Source organism: Python bivittatus, unplaced genomic scaffold (assembly GCF_059951505.1).
Source record: "Python bivittatus isolate LINGU-HERP-01145 unplaced genomic scaffold, Pbiv_v1 ctg000040_np1212, whole genome shotgun sequence".
Lineage (NCBI taxonomy): Eukaryota > Metazoa > Chordata > Lepidosauria > Squamata > Pythonidae > Python > Python bivittatus.
Window position 1 is genome coordinate 4,456,108 of NW_028277032.1, and position 21,881 is coordinate 4,477,988.

At 51.9% G+C, this 21,881-nt stretch overlaps 1 pseudogene; it reads left to right on the top strand.

Moving 5' to 3' along the window:
- Window positions 1–7,045: 7,045 nt before the first annotated feature.
- On the top strand, window positions 7,046–20,328 carry LOC148216939 (uncharacterized; annotated as a pseudogene).
- The last annotated feature ends 1,553 nt before the right edge of the window (window positions 20,329–21,881 follow it).

The following is a 21,881-nucleotide window of genomic DNA, read 5'->3' on the forward strand; positions in this document are numbered from 1 at the left end:
CAGTATAAATATGACCATGATGGTGGGTAAACTTAAAAGCATCTTGCCATGGGGACAACATTGGGCTCTCTTAAGTGCCATGCAGAATGCCACTTTAATTCTACATCCATGGAAAGCAGGGCTTTGGCACCAGCTAAAGGGAATAAAGTTGGGTGCATTTCTTGTTACCTCCCAAAGCTGAAATAATTTGCCCTCCACAGCTCAAGAGTCAGAGTGGTCCAGGGATGTGGACGTGGGGCAGACTGTAATTCAGGACCATCACGCAGCAAGCTCCCCCTGAAGAGGCTGATCTAAGCACTGCAGAACAAGAACAGCACTTCCGCTGACGGACTGCGGTCTTCCCAACCTGCCATGCAACCTCTGTGGGCCCAGAAGACAGAGAGCAATTTCATTGTAAAATATTCATAGACAGCTGCTCTATAGCTTTTCATCTCTGGGTTGGTATAAGCTGAAGTTGGTCTATAATTAAATCATCCATGTTTCGGCTGCTTAACAGGGTGTTTTAAATGCTTTGGTCTTGTAAATGCTGATTATTGATGGCAAGCTAATTAAGTGCCAGCCACCAGGTCTCAGAGCTGGTCTAAAGGACCAGCCGTGGCTCTTGGTTTGCTGCAGGCCTTCCTTCCGGGGGAACCGTCTCTGCTTTGGGAGAAACTCAAGGCAGGTGGGGCATAGTTCTCTCTCTCTGAGGAAGGAGACTTCTCCCATCCCTCCGAAGAGCTCCAGAGCCACAGCCTCCCTTTGGGAAGAAAGAGGACACTGAAAGACTTGAGGTGGTCCTGGGCTGTAACGAACCTTGAGCAACATTTAGGAGTATGGAAGGGATAAAGAGGGGAATGATATACCCTTACATTTGTAGAGACAGGGGTGACAAAATTTGGGAGATGCAAAACTCACCCTCCCCCCCCCACAACTAACTACCAGCTGAGGAAGAGGCTCCAGCTGTTGGCAGCCATTTTGTTGCTGAGCATCCTTCCGTATCTCAGTGAAAAGAAGCTGCTTTCAAATGGCGCCTCCACACTTTACAGGGAAATAGCTTTTTCAAGTAGTCCTCACAGGAAGCAACTTGCTCAGTGCAGGATCTATGAGAGCGTCCCTTACACATGACCATCCAGGCACTCTGGAAAGACTTCCCACAAAGGAAGACGCATCACTTTATGGGGCAACCTCCCCTTGGGAGGAGATTCTGTAGCCCTCTTTGCTGGGTCTCCTCTGTGTCCAAAGGTGCTTCCTGAGTTCCTGAGATACAGAATCACAGCAGGGCAGGAGGAAGATTTATATATACTACACTTGATCTTAGCCAAAAGGCCAAGAAGCCTTTTTGAATATATATATTTATAGATTTTAATTACAGTAATAAAACTAATACAAACAACTCAGAGAAAAAAAGGAAAGGAAAAAGATGGAGTAAAAAGTGCAAAGAAAGAAAAAGTAAAAAAAGAAGAAAGGAAAGAAAAAGGAAAGAAAAAGGAAAGAGTGAAATAAAGAAAAAGAAAAGAAATATATAAAGAAGTGACTTCCAATCTTCATCACACAAGTATAAACAAGTTTGGTAGCTCTTCACTCTCTAGAAGGTTACAAACAGATATCTCTTCTTCCCATAACCAATCCCTTATCTATAAGCAAATCCATAAGACATCAACTTTTCAATCCTGGTGTCAACAAAAAGTCCATAAGGGTTGCCAGAACTTTATAAAAATATGTCTTATTTTAACCTTGATCAAGTAAACGAACTTTATATTCCTTCCTTTTACTTCTGAAAAACTTAATCTTTAATTCATTCAAATATTGTTGTAGGATTTGATCTCTCTTAAATTCTTTTGTCCCATTGCAAAGGCTTCTTTGAGGCTTTAACAAGACTCTTTTGTAAATCCAATAAAAAGATATTATGCAGATAATCATTGGTTTATCATTTGCATTTCCCCTTTAATTTTTAAAACTTCAACCAGCTTCTTTTGTATATCCAGTAAAGAGTCCTTATCTGGGTCCTTCTCTTGGCCTGCCATTTGTATTTCCACTTTAAATACCTTCTCTATCTTGTAATCCATAATTTTTTTTAATCCAGTATTTCTGATTCCACTATTTCTGCATCAAGCAAGATTTGTTTCACATCTGCCTTCATTAACATCTTTTAAACATAGTCTATTCATAGAAGCAGACATCATTACTGATACTGTTGATATTGTGGCTACCAATTTCTGGCTCCATTCTTCAAAGATCTCCTTTAATATTTCAAATCTTATAGTGTTTTGTGTCATTTTGTAAATCCCAATCCTCATCAAAACCAATGGCAAGTTTTTTTTCTTTAAGCCTGTAGAAGGTATAGAAAAGAAAGAAAAAAAGGGGGAAAAATAAAAAGAGAAACAGAAAAGAAGTGACTTCCCACTTTCATCACAACAAGTATAAACAATTTTAGTAACTTACCACCTTCTCTTAAAATACAGCAAATGATCTCTTCTTCTCATATCCCATCTCTATAAACAAATCCATAAAACTTCATCATTTTGGTCCTGTTGTCAGCAAAATTCCATTAAGGGTTACCAGTGTCAGGTTTGGCCAGCACGGCGCTTCGAGGAAAGCTTGCCGCCGCACCGCACTAACTCCGCTACCGGTGGCTAGCCAAGGAAAAGAGGAACTGAAAGCGCAGTTGATTAATGGGCCACCTGCGCCTAGCCAAACGGGAAAACCGCAGCAGAAGCTTTAACTTTACACTGATAAGCGGCACGAGCTAACAATGAGCGGGGCCGTGGGCAGCGAAAAGAGATCACCGCGCAATCCAGAAGCCTCGGGTTTTGCACGTGACGGGAGGAACCCAAGGGAACCAACCCACGCCGGAGGGGACTACCAATCAAGGACAATGGGACCCGGGCCGAACCTGCCATTCTGGACACTTAAGGGAGATGATTGGGGGGCTGATAATCAGTGGCAGTAACACGATCATGGGGCGAAAGCGCGGGAAGGGGAGAAGTATAAATGAGCAATGTAAATGTACCAAGCCAGTCCTGGCTTTGTTTGTAACTGTTACGTTACGCATGAGTAAACCTCTTTTATGAACCACACGTGTCACGGGAGTTTCTCTTGTCGAACGGGGCAAATCTTACATAAAGCCAGGACTCACCACCAACGCTACCCGGTACCACTGAGGAGCGCTTCTCTTTTTCAACCACAGGCATGACCAGCGATAAGGAATCCATTGGTCAGTTGGAGCACAAGGAACCCGGACTTGCGGAGGCGATGGCAGAGCCACCTTGGAGTGATGGGATGGCGGCCAGGGCCAGGGACCCACTGTCGGAGCGGTGGTCGATGTGTGTGAACCAGGGGCCAGACAGCTCGGGGGTCACAATGACCTGAGGCTCGGGGGCTCAGAACCGCGAATGGGACGAGAAGTTCGCCCGGCTGGAGGAGAGGGTTGAGCAGCGCCTAGACTCCATGCAGGTCATGCTTCAAACCTTGCTGCTGGGAGTGGTGCCACCGGTGGCGAGCGATGGCACGAGAAACAGGGGCGGCAGCCCAGTACCCCAACTGGCACTGCCACCAGTGCCCCGGTCGGTGGACCGATGGGCAGCAAATGCCTTGAGGCTTCGAGGCATAACCAGGAAGTTCTCGGGGAACCCCGAACAGCTGCCTCACTTCCTGACGCACGTCCGGAGCTTCATGCAGAGGGGGGGTCACCTGTTTGCTAGGGACGAGGACAGAGTCTCCTATGTGGCCGAGCTGCTGGACGGCCAAGCGGCTAGCTGGGTGATCAGACTGTACGACGCCAATGCGGCGGAGCTGAGGAGTTTCCCGGACTTCATGCAGGCGCTCCGGGACAGGTTCAAGGACACATTGAGTGCCAAGTGGGCCGAGGATGACATCCTGCAGTTTAAGCAGTGGGATAAGTCTGTGTCTGAGTACGCCTTGAAGTTCCGGAGACTGGTGGAAAAACTCACAGACTAGCCGGAGTCCCTGAGGGTGAAGTACTTTAAGAGGGGGCTAAATCCGGAGATCCTGGAACGGGCGCTGGGTCGGGATGACCCGTCCACAGTGAAGGATTGGATCTGGCTGGCCAGGACGGCGGAGTTGGCATGGCAGCAGATTCAACAGAGCGCGAGGAGGCAGGAACAGGCGAGAGACCGGCTGAGGGAGAGACCCCCAGAGGAGAGGCAGAGCAGCCGGCGATAGCCCACCGGAGGGCGAGAGGCAACCAAAGCCCCAAACCTGTGCTTCAGGTGTGGAGGCCGAGGCCACCGGGTGGTGCAATGCCTGATGGAGTGGGAAGGAGCCCCACCCCGTCCCAAGGTCAAGCCACCGCGCCGAGTGCAGTGGCAGCGGTGACCGAACGAGGCCAGCCGGGTCCTCCTCGTTCCCCTGGGGGTGTCTCAACCCCTGAGATGGCGTCCGCCTCAACCCCTGAATCGGAGCTGGCGGGAAATGGGGCGCGCTTGCACTGAATGGCGTCCCAGTGCGAGCCGGGGAGCCGAGTCGCGCGGACCCAATTGGTGACGAGGACTGCCCTCCCTTTCGGGTGAGGATACGCATCCGGGGGGTGAGGTCCAGAGGGGAGGCACAGCTGCAGGTGCTGCTGGATTCAGGCTGCACTCATTGCCTGATGCACCCAGCTGTGGTCTCGTGGCTCGGTCTGCCTCCGAGAGCCCATCGCATTCAGCCAGCTAGACGGCTCACTAGCGGGGGGGGGGGGGGCGGTTCAGTACTACACTGAGCCAGTCCAAATGACGATCGGGAGTCACTGAGAAGAACTGAGGTTCATGGTGGTCCCAATTGCCGACTATGCGGTGCTGCTTGGCTTGGTGTGGCTGCGGTGACAGAATCCACGTGTCGACTGGATGGTGGTGTCAGGTTCGGTCAGCACGGGGCTCCGGGGAAGCTCGCAGCCAGACCACGCGAACTCCACCGGCGGCAGCTAGCGAGGGAAAGAGGAACTGAAAGCACCGCTAATTAATGGGCCACCTGCGCCCAGCCAAACAGGAAAACCGCAGCGGAGGTTTTAACTATACACTGATAACGGCGCGAGCCAACAATGAACGGGGCCGCAGGCAGCGAAACAAGATCGCCGCGCAACACAGAACCCTCGGGCTTGCACGTAACGGTGGGGGACCAACCCAAGCCGGAGGGGGACTGCCAATCAAGGACAATGGACCCTGACCGAACCTGCCATCATGGACAATCAAGAGGGATTATTGGGGGGCTGATAATCCACAGCGGTAACGCGATCGCGGGGCGGAAAAAGCGCGGGAAGGGGGGAATATAACAAGTGATGCAATTGTACCAAGCCAGTCCTGGCTTTGCTTGTGACTGCTACGTTACGCATGAGTAAACCTCTTTTGTGAACCACACGTGTCACGGGAGTTTCTCTGTCGAACGGGGCAAACCTTACAGGCGGAGGCGGTACGATTCGGGGACGTGGAGCCGGCGAAGCATGAGGGCAGGCGGAGCCGGCAAGTGGCGACGATCGGGGCCGCAGCCGCAGACGGGCAGGCGGAGGATCCGAGGCACGGGGAGGCGATGCAGGAGCAGACCGAGGCTGGAACCTGGGCAGCAGCAGCAGTGATGGCAGCTCCGGAGACCTGAGGGCCCGTGGCGATACCGAGGTGTAGGCAGGCAACGGCGGCCAGCGGGACTACGGCAGAGCACAGGCCAGGACCAGGAGAAACCATGACGGACGGTGGGATCCTGAGGTAATACCAGAGCCTGGCGGCGGCATTCAGGGAGGAGGAGTCCAACTAGCTCCCACCACACCAACCCAGTGACTGCGCCATTGAGCTAGAGCCGGGGGCAAATCTGCCCAAGCCGAAAATGTACTCCCTGTCAATGAAGGAGATGGGCGCCCTTCGGGAGTTGATAGACAAAAACCTTGCGTGGGGATTCATCCAACCCGCGAAGTCACTGCTAGCGGCCCTGGTACTATTCCGGGAGAAGAAGGATGGCTTGCTCCGGATGTGTGTGGACTACCGGGGGCTGAACACAATCAGCACCGAGTACAACTACCCCCTCCCCTTGATGAAGAACCTGCTATCGCACCTATCCAAGGGGAGGGTGTTCACAAAACTGCACGAAGCATATTTCAGGGTTAGGATCCGTGCAGGAGATGAATGGATGACCACGTTTAATACCCCGCTTGGAAGCTACCAATTTTCCGTGATGCCATTCGGATTAAAAGGGGCACCGGGGGTGTTTATGCAGCTAATAAACAAGGTGTTGCACGACCTACTCTACCAGGGCGTCCTGGTCTACCTGTACGACATCCTCATCTACACTGAGACCCTGACGGAGCACGTGAACCTGGTATGCACAGTGCTCCAGAGACTGTTGAAGGCGCAGCTATACGCGAAACTCTCAAAATGCGAGTTTCACTGGGAGCAGCTGGATTACCTCGGCTACTGTATATCCAGTCAGGGGATCGAGATGGACCCGGCGAAAGTGAAGGATGTCCTGGGCTGGGAAGCGCCGCAGACCCGGAGGCAACTCCAAAGCTTCTTGGGATTTGTGAACTTCTACAGACAGTTCATTCCGAACTTCGCCCAAGTCGCTCTTCCCCTAACAGACTTGCTAAAAACAAAGGGCAGCGGGAAGCCTCCCAAACCCAGCATGGCGCTCACGTGGACCGCGGAATGCCAGGGGGCCTTTGAGGACTTAAAGCAGCAGTTCACGGTGGAGCCGATCCTGCGCCACCCCGACCCGGATCGGAAATTCATCATCCAGGTAGACGCGTCGGACGTAGCAACGGGGGCGGTCCTGCTCCAGCCCAGCCCGGAGGGGGCCCTCCACCTGTGCGCCTAAGCCTCCCGCAAATTCACCGAGACGGAGAGAAGGTGGATGGTGTGGGAGAAAGAGGCATATGAGGTCAAGTGGGCCCTAGCCACGTGGAGGCACTTATTGGAGGGGGCAGCCAAGCCATTCGAGGTGTAGATGGACCACAAGAACCTTGAGGCCCTGAAAACCCCACAGAGGCTATCCCCCAAACAGGTGCGTTGGTCCCAATACTTCGGGAGATTCAGCTTTACCCTAGAGGAAGGGGAATTTCCTGGCAGACGGGCTGTCTCGCATGCCCCAGCACACCAGCCTGCAAGAGGAAATCATGGACTCCATCATCCCCGCCAGCAGGCTGGCTGCAAAGGCTGTAACCCGGAACCAGACCAAGAGAGAGCAGCGGGACACGGTGCCTGAGGTAAAGCAGGGGTTTGCGGAAGCAGCGGAGCGGGACACTTGGCTCAAGCAGAACCAAGACGCACTAACCAGCCAAGGGGATTTGTGGTGGCATGAGGGAAAACTGTATGTGCCCGAAGAGTGCCGGCGGGGGGTCATGGAAGGAGCCCACGACAGCCGGAGCGTGGGGCATTACAGCTTCGTGAAAACGCTCCATTTAATTTGGCGGCAGTTCTGGTGGCCAACGCTCCGGAAGGACATGGAAGCATACTCGGGGGGTTGCCCAGTGTGCGCGCCAGCAAAAGGGGCCAAAGGCAAGCCTAGGGGGCTACTCCAATCGGTGGCGGACCCCGACGGCCCATGGCAAGAGATTGCCATGGACTTCATAGTGGAGCTACCGGAGAGCAAGGGGAAGACCGCCATTTGGGTGATCACAGACTTGTTCTCCAAACAAGTGCACTTTGTAGCATGCCGGCAAATCCCCACAGCAGAAGGGTTGGCGAGGCTGTTCGTGCAGCACGTCTACCGGCTGCATGGCGCACCCCGATGGATCGTCAGCGATCGGGGTGGCAATTTCATCGTGCGGTTCTGGAGGGAGTTCCTGAAACGGGTAGGGACGCAACAAGCCCTTTCCTCCGCGGCGCACCCGCAGACGGACGGAGCCACGGAACGCCTAAACGGGGGGCTCGAACAGTACCTGTGCTGCTACATGGGGCACCAGCAGGACGATTGGGCAGAGCTACTGCCATTCGCGGAAGTAGCCTACAACAATGCTGTCCACAAAAGAACCGGCTTCTCCCCGTTCAAAGTGGCCACCGGGAGAGACTTCGTTCCCATGCCGGAATTGCCTCAGCCGGCATCCCGAATCGACTCTCTGGACTTCTGGTTCGCCCAAATAGACGCCACGAGGCAGGTGGCGCACGCGGCACTGTAAGGGGCCAAAGCCAAATACAAAAAACATGCGGACCGCAAGAGGCTCCCCGAGTGGCAGTGGAAGGTGGGGGACCAGGTATATTTATCAACGAGAAACCTAAAGATGCACCAGGCTTCGAAGAAGCTCAGCCCGAGGTTCGTGGGTCCGTTCCCCATTGTGGAGATCATCAATCTGGTAACCGTCAGGTTAACGCTCCCCAAAAGCCTCGGGAAGGTCCACCCAGTGTTCCACTGCAGCTTATTGAAGCTCTACCAGCCGGGGAACGCCTGGCACAAGGCAAAGGTGGCACCGGCACCCGTCATGGTCGGCGGGGAGCAGCACTTCAAGGTTAAACAGATACTGGACGCCAGGAGGCACAAGGGACAGGTCCAGCTGCTGGTGCAGTGGAAACATTTCCCCAAGTCCCACAGCGAATGGGTAAGCAAAGCCCATGTAAAAACGCTGAACCTAGTGCGAGACTTTTACAATAGATACCCCGGGAAGCCAAAATAAAAAAGGGGGGTCTATTTTCAGGGGGGCGGTATGTCAGGTTTGGCCAGCATGGTGCTTTGAGGAAAGCTTGCCGCCGCACCGCACTAACTCCACTACCGGTGGCTAGCTGAGGAAAAGAGGAACTGAAAGCACAGTTGATTAATGGGCCACCTGCGCCTAGCCAAACGGGAAAACCGCAGCGGAAGCTTTAACTTTACACTGATAAGCGATGCAAGCTAACAATGAGCAGGGCCGCGGGCAGCGAAAAGAGATCACCGCGCAATCCAGAAGCCTCGGGTTTTGCACGTGATGGGAGAAACCCAAGGGAACCAACCCATGCTGGAAGGGGCTACCAATCAAGGACAATGGGACCCGGGCTGAACTTGCCATTCTGGACACTTAAGGGGGATGATTGCGGGGCTGATAATTGGCAGCGGTAATGCGATCGCGGGGCGAAAGTGCGGGAAGGGGAGAAGTATAAATGAGCAATGTAAATGTACTAAGCCAGTCCTGGCTTTGTTTGTAACTGTTACGTTATGCATGAGTAAACCTCTTTTGTGAACCACACATGTCACGGGAGTTTCTCTTGTCGAACGGGGCAAATCTTACAACCAGAGGCAACAACCTATCCATTTTAGCCTTGATCAAATAAACCAACTTTATTTCTTTCCTTTTACTTCTAGCAATCTTGAACTTTAGTCCCTTCAAATAATGTCCTAGAACTAGATTTCTTTTCATTTTTCTTTGTCCCTTCTCACAAAATTCTTCAAAACTTTAAGAAACCCCTTTTGTAAATCCAATATAGGAAAATTATCCAGGTTGCTCTCTTGGTTTGTTGTTTGTATATCCCTTTTAATAATTAAGTTATCAGCTGGTTTCTTTTGTAAGTCCAGTGTAACATATTTTTCCATGTCATTCTTTAGCCTGTCATTTTTAAATCTACTTTCAACTCAGTCTCAGTCTTGTCAGGTAAAACTTGTTCCTCTTCCATGTTTTTAACATATTTTAAACACAGTCAATATATAGAGGCAGACACTTTTAAAATTAACTTCTGGGTCCATTGTAGAAAAATATCCTTCAATATGTCCAATGTTAAAATATTTTGCTTCATTCTGTAGTTGTAAGTTGAGTTTGACTGGTCTTCTCCTTTAATTGTAATCTTTAGTTCCTTCTCTCTAGTGTCCAATTTTTAAAGTCTTATCTTATGTTTTTAAAGAATTCAAAACAAAAGCATTTTCTCATAGGAAGGATTCTTTATAATTAATTTCAAAATCTTATTTCAAATTTATCTGGACCCTTCATCCATTTGTAATTTTCTAAAATCAAGGTTCTTATCATCTTTTTGCTCTTCATTCAAAAAAAAAAATTTCTAAGTTTTTAAACTTGTAGTTAAAACTTATTTCACTAACGATTGAAGGAAACTCACCAGATGCTGTAAAACTTGTCAATCCAAAGGTTCCTAACAGCTGAAAAACAGTTAACAAGCAATTTTCAAAAGTGATTAGAAAAGGAAGTATGTGAACCCAGTGTTCTTTCAAAGGTGCCAACCATGGTTTGAGCAAGATGGCTATTCCCTCATCTCTCAGAGCTCTAAACCCTCCAGAGACCTCATGAGAAGCAACTGTCTGGAGCACTTGTGGGCAATCTCTAGTCCTCTCCTTGTCCGGAGAGGAATCATCAAAGAGTTGGTCTACTTGCCGGTTCTTCATTCTGCTGCAGTTATTGGCTCCACTTTTTGTGGAGCCATCTTTAGTTCACCATTTCTTCCCTGGAACTTCTTTATATGGAGGGGTTCTGAAGAACTGGTCTATTCACCAGTTCTTCAGTCTTTGCCTTGGTTGTCATCTCCGCTCTCCTGATGGTGTGTTTAGCTCGCTATGCCTCCCTCAGTAGTCCCAGCAGGAGGACAGTTGTGAAAGAAAAGAGGCCCCTTAGAGCTATTTCCACTTGGAACCCTTTCCATCCAAATGATGCTTGGTTTTGGCACTGAAGCAACTTTGCTAGTCTTGTTAGTTGAGTTCTGCTTGGTGAAGGAGAAAAGTTAATCTGCACTGAAACCCACCCAAAGTTTCATCTGTAATTCAGAATTCAAAAGGACACAGAGGGCAAAAACTGATAATTTTTCCCTCTAATGCTCTCCATTAAAAGAAAAAGGGCCGAGAGAGAAGAGTGAAGAGAAATGCCATTGAACCTGTCAGGTTCGGTCAGCACGGGGCTTCAGGGAAGCACGGGGCTTCAGGGAAGCTCGCAGCCAGACCACATGGAATCCACCGACGGTAGCTAGCGGGGAAAAGAGGAACTGAAAGCGCCGCTAATTAACAGGCCACCTGCGCCCAGCCAAACCGGAAAACCGCAGCGGAAGCTTTTAACTATAAACTGATAACGGCGCGAGCCAGCAATGAACGGGGCCGCAGGCAGCGAAACAAGATCGCAACGCAGCACAGAACCCGCGGGCTTGCACGTAACGGGGAGGAACCAACCCAGCCGGAGGGGGACTGGCAATCAAGGACAATAGACCCTGACCGATCCTGCCATCATGAACAATCAAGGGGGATTATTGGGGGCCCATAATCCGCAGCTGCAACGTGATCGCGGGGCGGGAAAAAAGCGCGGGAAGGGGGGAATATAACAAGTGATGCAATTGTACCAAGCCAGTCCTGGCTTTGCTTGTGACTACTACGTTACGCATGAGTAAACCTTCTTTGTGAACCACACGTGTCACGAGAGTTTCTCTGTCGAACGGGGCAAACCTTACATAAAGCCAGGACTCACTGTTAGCGCTACCCGGTACCACCGAGGAGCGTTTCCTTTTCCAATACAGGCATGACCAGCGACGAGGAATCCATGGGTCAGCTGGAGCACGAGGAACCCAGGCTCGAGGAGGGACGGTCGGAGCCACCCGGGAGTGACGGGACAGCGGCCAGGACCGGGCGCCCTCCAGCCGAGCGGTGGTCGATGGGCGTGAACCAAGGGCCAGACGGTTCAGGCGTCACGATGACCCGAGGTTCAGGGTCCCGGAACCGCGAGTGGGACAAGAAGTTCGCCCGACTAGAGGAGAGAGTCGAGCGGCGCCTAGACGCCATGGAGGCGATGCTCCAGACCCTGCTACAGAGAGTGGGACCACCTGCGGTGAGCGAGGGGGCGAGCAACAGGGGTGGCGGTCCGGCACCTCAGCCGGTACCGCCCACGATGCCCCGGTCGGTGGACCGACGGGCGGCAGACGCCCTGAGACTTCGAGGTATCACTGGGAAGTTCTCAGGGGACCCTGAACAGCTGCCGCACTTTTTGACGCACGTTAGGGGGTTCATGCAGAGGGGTGGTCACCTATTCGCTAGGGACGAGGATAAAGTATCCTACGTGGCCGAGCTGCTAGATGGTCAAGCAGCTAGCTGGGTGATCGGACTATACGATGCCAACGCGGCGGAACTACGGAGTTTCCCGGACTTCATGCAGGCGCTCCGGGACAGATTCGAGGACACATTGAGCGCCAAGCGGGCGGAGGACGACATCCTGCAGTTCAGACAGCGGGGCAAGTCGGTATCAGAGTACGCCCTGGAGTTCCGGAGATTGGCAGAGAAGCTCACGGACTGGCCGGAGTCCCTGAGGGTGAAGTATTTTAAGAGGGGGCTCAACCCAGAGATCCTGGAGCGGGCACTGGGGCGGGACGACCCGTCCACAGTGAAAGATTGGATCTGGCTGGCCGGAACGGCGGAATCGGCATGGCGGCAGATCCAACAGAGCGCGAGGCGACGGGACCAGACGAGGGACCAGCCGAGGGAGAGAACCCCCGAGGAAAGGCGGAGCAGTCGGCGGCAGTCCACCGGGGTGCGAGAGGCGACCAGAGCCCCGAACCTGTGCTTCCGGTGCGGAGGCAGAGGCCACCGAGCGGCGCAGTGCCCGACGGAGCGGGAAGGAGCCCCACCACGGCCTGAAGTCAAGCCCCCGCGTGCGACCGGGAAAAGGGCCGGCGACCGACCGCGGAGGGGGGCAGTGGTGGCGGTGACCAAGAAAGGACGCGGGGGGTGGTCGACCCCAGAGACGGCGTCCTCCGGAGAGGACTCGGAGCCGGCGGGAAACGAGGCGCGCTCGCACTGAACGGCGTCCCAGTGCGAGCAGGGGAGTCGAGGCGCGCGGACCCAATAGGAGATGAGGACTGCCCTCCGTTCCGGGTGAGAGTACACATCCGGCGGGTGAGATCCGGAGGGGAGGCACAGCTGCGGGTGCTATTGGATTCAGGCTGCACCCACTGCTTGATGCACCCAGCTGTGGTCTCGGGGCTCGGACTACAGCTGAGGCGCCTCCGGGAGCCCATTGCATTCAGCCAGCTAGATGGCACGCTGGCGGGGGGGGGCCAGCTCAGTATTACACCGAGCCGGTCCAGATGACGATCGGGAGTCACCGGGAAGAACTGAGATTTGTGGTGGTCCCGGTGGCCGACTACGCGGTGGTACTCGGCTTGGCGTGGCTGCGACGACGGAACCCACGGGTCGACTGGACGGCGGAGGCAGTGCGGTTCGGGGTCGACAGGCCGGCGAAGTGCGAGAGCCGAGGGGACCGAGCCGTGGAGACGGGTGTGGCCGCAACCACAGACGGGCAAGTGGAGGGTCCGGGACACTGGGAGACGGGGCGAGAGCAGACGGAGCCTGAGACCCGGCCGGCAGCAGCAGCAGCAGCAGCGCCGGGACCCCGGAGACCCGCAACGATCCCGAGGCGTGGGGAGGCAGCGGCGACTGGCGAGACAACCGCAAAGAGAGAGGCCGGGCCCGGGGAACCCACGACAGGCGGCGGAATCCCGAGGCAGTATCGAGACCTGGCGGCAGCGTTCGGGGAGAAGGAGTCCGACCAGCTCCCACCACACCGGCCCAGTGATTGCGCCATCGAGTTAGAGCCAGGGGCGACCCTGCCTAAGCCGAAAATGTACTCCCTGTCAAGGAGAGAAATGGGGGCTCTGCGGGAGTTCATAGACAAAAACCTGGCGCGGGGATTCATCCAACCCGCGAAGTCGCCATTAGCGGCCCCGGTACTATTCCGGGAGAAGAAGGATGGCTCGCTTCGAATGTGCGTGGACTACCGGGGGCTGAACGCAATCAGCACGGAGTACAAATACCCCCTCCCCCTGATGAAGGACTTGATGTCGCATCTGTCTAAGTGGAGGGTGTTCACAAAACTGGACTTGCGCGAAGCTTACTTCAGAGTCAGGATCCGCGCAAAAGATGAGTGGAAGACGGCGTTTAACACGCCGCTCGGAAGCTACCAGTTTTCCGTGATGCCGTTCGGATTAAAAGGGGCCCCGGGGGTATTTATGCAGCTAATAAATGAGGTGCTGCACGACCTACTCTATCGGGGCGTCCTGGTCTACCTGGACGACATCCTCATCTACACCGAAACCCTGGCGGAGCACATGAGCCTGGTGCGCACGGTGCTCCAGAGACTGCTGAAGGCACAGCTGTACGCGAAGCTATCGAAATGCGAGTTCCATCGAGAGCAACTGGACTACCTCGGCTACCGAATATCCAGCCGGGGAATTGAGATGGACCCGGCGAAAGTGAAGGATGTCCTGGGCTGGGAAGCGCCGCGAACCCGGAGGCAACTCCAAAGCTTCCTAGGGTTTGCGAACTTCTATAGACAGTTTATCCCGAACTTCGCCCAAATCGCCCTTCCCCTAACCGACCTGTTGAAGACCAAGGGCACTGGGAAACCCCCCAAGCCCAGCATGGCACTTGCGTGGACTGCAGAATGCCAGGGGGCGTTTGAGGAGCTAAAACGGCGGTTCACAGCGGAGCCGATCCTGCGCCATCCTGACCCAGATCGGCGGTTTATCATCCAAGTAGATGCGTCAGACGTGGCAACGGGGGCAGTCCTGCTCCAGCCCAGCCCGGAGGGGGCCATCCACCCATGCGCCTACGCCTCCCGCAAATTCACCGAGACGGAGAGAAGGTGGATGGTGTGGGAGAAAGAGGCGTACGCAGTCAAGTGGGCACTGGCCACGTGGAGGCATCTACTGGAGGGGGCAGCTGAACCGTTCGAGGTGTGGACGGACCATAAGAACCTCGAGGCCCTGAAGACCCCGCGTAAGCTGTCCCCCAAACAGGCGCGGTGGTCCCAGTACTTCGGGAGGTTCAGGTCCACACTAAAACACATCCCCGGGAAGCGCAACTTCCTAGCAGATGGACTGTCTCGCATGCCCCAGCACACCAGCCTACGGGAGGAGATCATGGACTCCATCATCCCTGCCAGCAGACTGGCTGCAAAGGCGGTGACCCGAAGCCAGACCAAGGGGGAGCGACGGGACGCGGCGCCTGAAGTAAGGCAAGGGTTCGCGGAGGCGGCGGAGCGGGATGCTTGGCTCAAGCAGAACCGAGAGGCGCTAACCAGCCAAGAGGGGTTGTGGTGGCACGAAGGAAAGCTGTACGTGCCCGAGGGTTGCGGACGGGAGGTCATGGAAAGAGCCCACGACAGCCGGAGCGCGGGGCATTACGGCTTCGTAAAGACGCTCCACTTAATCCGGCGGTAATTTTGGTGGCCCACGCTCCGTAAGGACGTGGAGGCTTACTCGGGGGGTTGCCCGGTGTGCGCGACGGCGAAAGGGGCCAAAGGCAAACCTAGAGGGCTACTCCAATTGGTAGCGGAACCCGACGGCCCATGGCAAGAGGTCGCCATGGACTTTATAGTAGAGCTCCCAGAGAGTAAGGGGAAGACCGCCATTTGGGTGGTTACGGACTTATTCTCTAAACAAGCGCACTTTGTAGCATGCCGGCGAGTCCCCACGGCAGAGGGGTTGGCGGGACTGTTCGTGCAACATGTTTACCGGCTCCACGGCGCGCCCCGACGGGTCGTCAGCGATCGGGGCGGCAACTTCATCGCGCGGTTCTGGAGGGAGTTCCTGAAGCGGGTGGGGACGAAACAAGCCCTTTCTTCCGCGGCGCATCCGCAGACGGACAGAGCCACGGAACGCCTGAACGGGGGGCTCGAACAGTACCTGCGCTGCTACGTGGGGCACCAACAGGACGATTGGGCGGAGCTACTACCATTCGCGGAAGTGGCATACAACAACGCCGTCCACAAGAGTACCGGGTTCTCTCCGTTCAAAGTAGCCACCAGGAGAGACTTCGTCCCCATGCCGGAGTTGCCTCAGCCGGAATCCCAGATCAACTCCCTGGACGCCTGGTTCGCCCAAATCGACGCAACCCGGCGAGCGGCGCACACGGCATTGCAGAGAGCCAAAGCCGACTACAAGAAACACGCGGACCACAAGAGGCTCCCCGAGGAGCAGTGGAAAGTGGGGGACCAGGTGTATCTGTCAACCAAAAACCTAAAAACGCACCAGGCATCGAAAAAACTCAGCCCGAGGTTTGTGGGGCCGTTCCCCATTGCAGAGGTCATCAATCCAGTAACCGTCAGGCTGACGCTCCCGAAAAGCCTCGGAAAGATCCACCCGGTGTTTCATTGCAGCCTGCTAAAGCTGCACCAGCCGGGGAACGCCTGGCACAAGACAGAGGGAGTGCCACCACCCATCATGGTCGGGGGGGAGCAGCATTTCGAGATCAACCAGATACTGGACGCCCGGAGGCACAAGGGGCAGACCCAGCTCCTAGTGCAATGGAAACATTTTCCCAAGTCCCACAGCGAATGGGTGAGTAAAACCCACATAAGGGCACCGGACCTAGTGCGGGACTTTTACAAGAAATACCCCGGGAAGCCGAAATAGAGCCGGGGGGGGGAATTGTCTTCAGGGGGGCGGTATGTCAGGTTCGGTCAGCACGGGGCTTCAGGGAAGCTCGCAGCCAGACCACGCGGAATCCACCGACGATAGCTAGCGGGGAAAAGAGGAACTGAAAGCGCCGCTAATTAACGGGCCACCTGCGCCCAGCCAAACCGGAAAACCGCAGCGGAAGCTTTTAACTATAAACTGATAGCGGCGCGAGCCAGCAATGAACGGGGCCGCAGGCAGCGAAACAAGATCGCAACGCAGCACAGAACCCACGGGCTTGCACGTAACGGGGAGGAACCAACCCAGCCGGAGGGGGACTGGCAATCAAGGACAATAGACCCTGACCGATCCTGCCATCATGAACAATCAAGGGGGATTATTGGGGGCCCATAATCCGCAGCTGCAACGTGATCGCGGGGCGGGAAAAAAGCGCGGGAAGGGGGGAATATAACAAGTGATGCAATTGTACCAAGCCAGTCCTGGCTTTGCTTGTGACTACTACGTTACGCATGAGTAAACCTTCTTTGTGAACCACACGTGTCACAAGAGTTTCTCTGTCGAACGGGGCAAACCTTACAGAACCAATGGCAGCTCCAGCTTCGATTTATTGTAAATGATGTTTTCCAGACCTTTTTAATTATAGGGTTTGAGGAGAAGAACATTGAGGTAATACATTATTGGGCAGTCAATTATTATGCAATTGTTGTAAGTTCCCTCTCCTAGAAGCAAGAATGAAAAAAAAAAAAAAATTGGGAGCAGTGTGTGGGGTTTCAGAAACAATAGTTTTAACCACTTCCTAAAAATATGCTCAATGTTGGAATCCTTCCGTCGCTGCCACTGTTTGCTCCACAACCATCATCCACTGCAGCATAACTGTACTTTATTTGAATTTGGTCCTAATGAAGAGAAAAACAAAAACAACAACAACAACAACAACAACAACAACAACAATAATAATAATAATAATAATTTTTTAAACTGGTATGCTGCCCGACTCCCAACAGCTCTGGGCAGCTCACAACAATCAAAGAAATTACAACAGAATCAGTATGAGAAAAAAGATGGCAAGGGTGATGAAGTGAGGGTCTCCATCTCCCTCACTGAAGGTCTGGGCAAAGAGCCAGGTCCCACCACCCTTCTGAACAGCAGCAAAGGTGGGGCCATCCGGATCTGGGGGGGGACCTCATTCCAGAGGACAGGCACTGTGAGAGAGAAGGGGCGCTTTGGGGGTCCAGAGAGAAAACATTGTGTAATTAAAGAAGCCCAGAGCATGCTAACCCTGCAGGATGGAATCAGCCAGGCAGATGCTATGAGAGAGAGGCAGTCCCCCAAGCAGCCAGGTTCTGTGCCATGCAGGGCTCTGTAGGGAGCAACCAGCACCTTGAATGGCCCAGAAGTAGTTTAATTCGTCCAATTCTCTTACACCTATACTTCTGAAAATGTGTTGGTTTCTTCCCTAGGGAACTCTATCAAGTGTGCCTCTATTGCCACAAACTTGGTCAACAAGAGCCTCTCATCTGCCCTGCCAAAGTAGAAAGCTCTCCTACAAATATTGTTTCCTTTTTTCTTTATAGAGAAACATTTTAAAATGTTTTAAATAAAAGTCCTGAACTTATTTGTTTAAATTTTGATTTTTTTTCTCTAATAAGGGGGCATCATTCCTGAACATTTCATTCACTTGTGTAAAACAGGTACAGTTATTTGTTTATCTGATCATAATAATTAATGAGGGATACAGAGATCCAATTTTGAAACTGGGGTTCAGATTTAGGCCTCAGGAATTGTGGAACTTGGAAAGTGTATTTTGGAAAATCAGCCAATCAGCCAGGACTGTCTCTGGACCAACCCTACCTGCTAGTCATTACATGAATGAATAGGGGCTTCTGGAAAAAAGTCTTGGGAGACCTGGTGGACCGTAAAGTGGTAGAATCTCACCCCATTGGGAATTTGCAGAGACAAACTGCGCATTTACAGGACTGGAACCAAAAAACATGACACCATGCAGTGTTACAAAGATCATTGAAAGAATGGCCTAGGTGACACTTTGGAGCTCCAAAGAATCTCAGAAACCCTAATGTCCTTGCCTCTCAGCAGCTGAATAACAATTCACAAAGTGTGGCTTCTGGGGGAAAAAACAGAAGAGTTGGATATGTGCTTGGTGTATCTCTTGTACTTGCTTTTGTTAGTCCATTCTGTAAGAAAGATTCCTGGAGTAATTTCATACTTTTAATCATAATACTTTGATATCTTTTTTATGGTTGGCAGCTGGCTGCCAGTGGGCATTTTTGCAAGCAGAAAAGCAAGTGGAGAGTTTCCTGGTGAACCAATACACTGGAAATTACTGCATCCCCACATGGCACAATACCAATCTCAAGAAAGACCCAGTGGAAGTCGGCTTGGAACAGATTAATTTCAAGAGGGGGGCTGGTTTTGCTGCTGCTCTCCTCTTCCCCCTCCATAAATGGCTCTTCTCTCTCTTCTTTTCTGACTTGGCAGGAAAAAGAACACCGAAGGAAGCCGCAGGCAGATTTGCTGCTGCTGCTGCGCGCTTTCCTGGTATAGCTATACTGAAAAATTAATAATGTGGAAAATATAGGACAGCGCATTCAACAATGAACCACTTTCATGTGCTTAGAAAGGGTTTAGCCTTTTGTGGCACCCATTCCTTTCGTACTGGTATGTTACAGAGATTGCTGTAATGAGTGCTGCACACGGCCCTTAAACCACAATTAGATTCCTCGGGACAACAAAGGAGTCAGGTCATTGTGGAGCCCTTGCTTGGCACATCCATCCTTTCTTGGGACATTTTATCCATGGATATTTTATCCTTTTTTCAGGGGAGTAGTAAGTAGGGGGCAAAAAGCTTGCTGCAAGAATATCCCTAGGACAAGAGGAGCTATCTGTGAAGGGTGCTATCTGCCAGAAGTGTGGGTCAAAAAATCTCCCAGAACAGCTTCCAAGACTTACTGAGTTTACCCACAATTATTCTATCATGCCAACATATGTGGGGCAAATTCTACTTAAAAAAGCAGAGAGGCAGCATAGCTGTGTTAGAAGTCATAGAATCATAGGTTTGGAAGGGACCTTGGAGGTCTTCTAGTCCAACCTCCTGTCCAAGACAGGAGTCCTCAGACCATCTTGGACAAATGGTTGTCCAATCTTTTCTTGAAAACCTCCAGCGATGGAGCACCCACAACTCCGAGAGGCAGGCTGTTCCACTGCTTAATCGTTCTCACTGTCAGGAGATTCCTCCTTATTTCCAGGTTGGATCTCCCTCTGATGAGCTTCCACCCATTGCTTCTTGTCCTACCCTCAGGTGCCAAGGACAACAAATCGACACCCGCTTCCCTATGGCAGCCCTTCAAGTATTGGGAGACAGCGATCGTGTCTCCCCTCAGTCTTTTCTTCGTTAAGCTAAGCATACCTTTAGCCATTCTTCATAGAATATAGCCTCTAGACCCCTTATCATCTTTGTTGCTCTTCTCTGCACTCTTTCTAGGGCCTCAGCATCTTTTTTGTATTGTGGGGACCAGAACTGGACACAGAATTCCAAATGTGGCCTTGCCAGTGTGGTGTAGAGCGGTACTATCACTTCCCTTGATCTCGATACTATCCCTCTGTGATGCAGCCCAGGACTGCATTGGCTTTTTTGGCAGCTGCAGCACATGGCTGACTCATCCTTAAGCGGTGGTCCAGCAGAACACCAAGACCCCTCTCATAGGCACTGCTGTTGAGCCAGGAGCTGCCTGTCCTATACCTGTGCATCAGGTTTTTCCTGCCTAAGGGCAGGACCTGACTTTTCTCTCCACTGAACTGCATCTTGTTGGTTAGGGCCCAATGCTCAAGTCTGTCAAGATCCTTCTGAATCTTGAATCTATCTTCTGAAGTGTTAGCAATTCCCCCCAGCTTTGTGTCACCCCCAAATTTGATAGGTGCCCCTTCAATCCCCTCATCTAGGTAACTGATGAAAATGTGGAAGAGCGCTGGGCCCAAGACAGAACCTTGAGGTACCCCATTGCATACTTCCCTCCACATAGATGTAACTCCAGTGAGGACCACATGCTGAGCGCGGTTGGTCAGCCAACTGCAAATCCATCTGGTAGTGGTACCGTCTATCCCACATTGCTCTATCTTGCCAAGTAGGCTGTGGTCTACTTTATTAAATGCCTTACTAAAACCTAAGTATACTGTATCCACAGCATTTCCTTGGTCCACTAACTTAGTCACTTCATCAAAGAAGACAATAAGATTTGTTTGGCATGACATGTTCTTTACAAACCCATGCTGGCTTCTAGTAATCACCTTGTTCATTTCTAGGTGCTCACAAACCTACTGCTTGATTACCTTTTCCAGAATTTTCCCAGGTATCAAGCTGCTTGGTCTGTAGTTTCCTGGATCCAATTTTTTCCCCCTTTTTAAAGATTGGAACCACATCAGCTCTATTCCAGCCCTCTGGCAGTTCCCTTGGGCTCCAGGAGCTCTCAACGATTTCATTCAGTGGTTCTGAGATCACATCTGCCAGCTCCTTCAGTACCCTGGTCTCAGACCTCCTCTCCCAGAAATCCTCTGGACCTTCACACCCTGGCCCATCTCCTGTTCCTTGGGGTAGCAGTTGGGCAGTTCTCACTGTCCCCACCTGTAAGACTCTGCACCTGGCATCTTCCCCTCAATCCTCGTGTGGGGGAGAGAGAGAGAGAGAGAGAGAGAGAGAGAGAGAGCTTTCACACTCTGCTGCTATTCTGGCAAGTAAAAAGGTAAACAAGAGATAATTGCCATAATGCCATATCCTGGTCTTATATCATTGAGGCATGTGACTAGAGATATCATCCCTACTTCCCTTGTGAGATGAACCAGTATCACAGGAAATAAAGGAAATTAAACTTTATTTTAAAAAAGATAAAACTGTAGAAAAGCTTGTTTTAGTTTAAATATTAACATTCAGGTAATCAATATAGGGGAAAAAAAATAAATTACACAGCTGTTCTGATCTGAGGATCTAACAACTTGCAAATGAATGGAAGAAAAAAGGGATCCAATTGAAAGCATAAGGATTCTGGCAGACCACAAGATGGCAGTGATCTGTTATAAAATTCAAGGAAACTTGCTATAAAGACACTAGAATGAGATGCAAAATTCGTAGAGATTCCTTAAAGATTCTCAGTAAGCAAAATAATATTTTCCATAAATTGTACAGAGAAATTACAGACAATTGCATCAGAGAAAATATATGCATATTTTAAAAGAATTGCTGATATAGTCCTTAGTTGAGTGTTTGTTCCTATTCCTACAGGGAATAGATGATCCTGAAAACAGATGCTCCATCTGCTACCTAGAAATTCCTTTTTCCTAGAAATCCCATTTTAATCAGAGTCTGGAAGACAATTATGGTCACTTTCCCCTTCTTTCCACTGTGGTGCACAGCTTCTTGCTCTGTTTTCCTGGAGTTCTGCCTCTAGTTTTAAAAGAACAAAACATGTTCCTATCCAGGAGAGGAAGAGTTGGGGGGATCTCTATGTGTACATGTTAAAAACCAAGTCTTATGTGTCTGAATGTGTAGTCAGACCCAGATGCTGACTGGGAATGTGAGCTGGCTGGGAGGCTAGCTCATAACAAACAGCT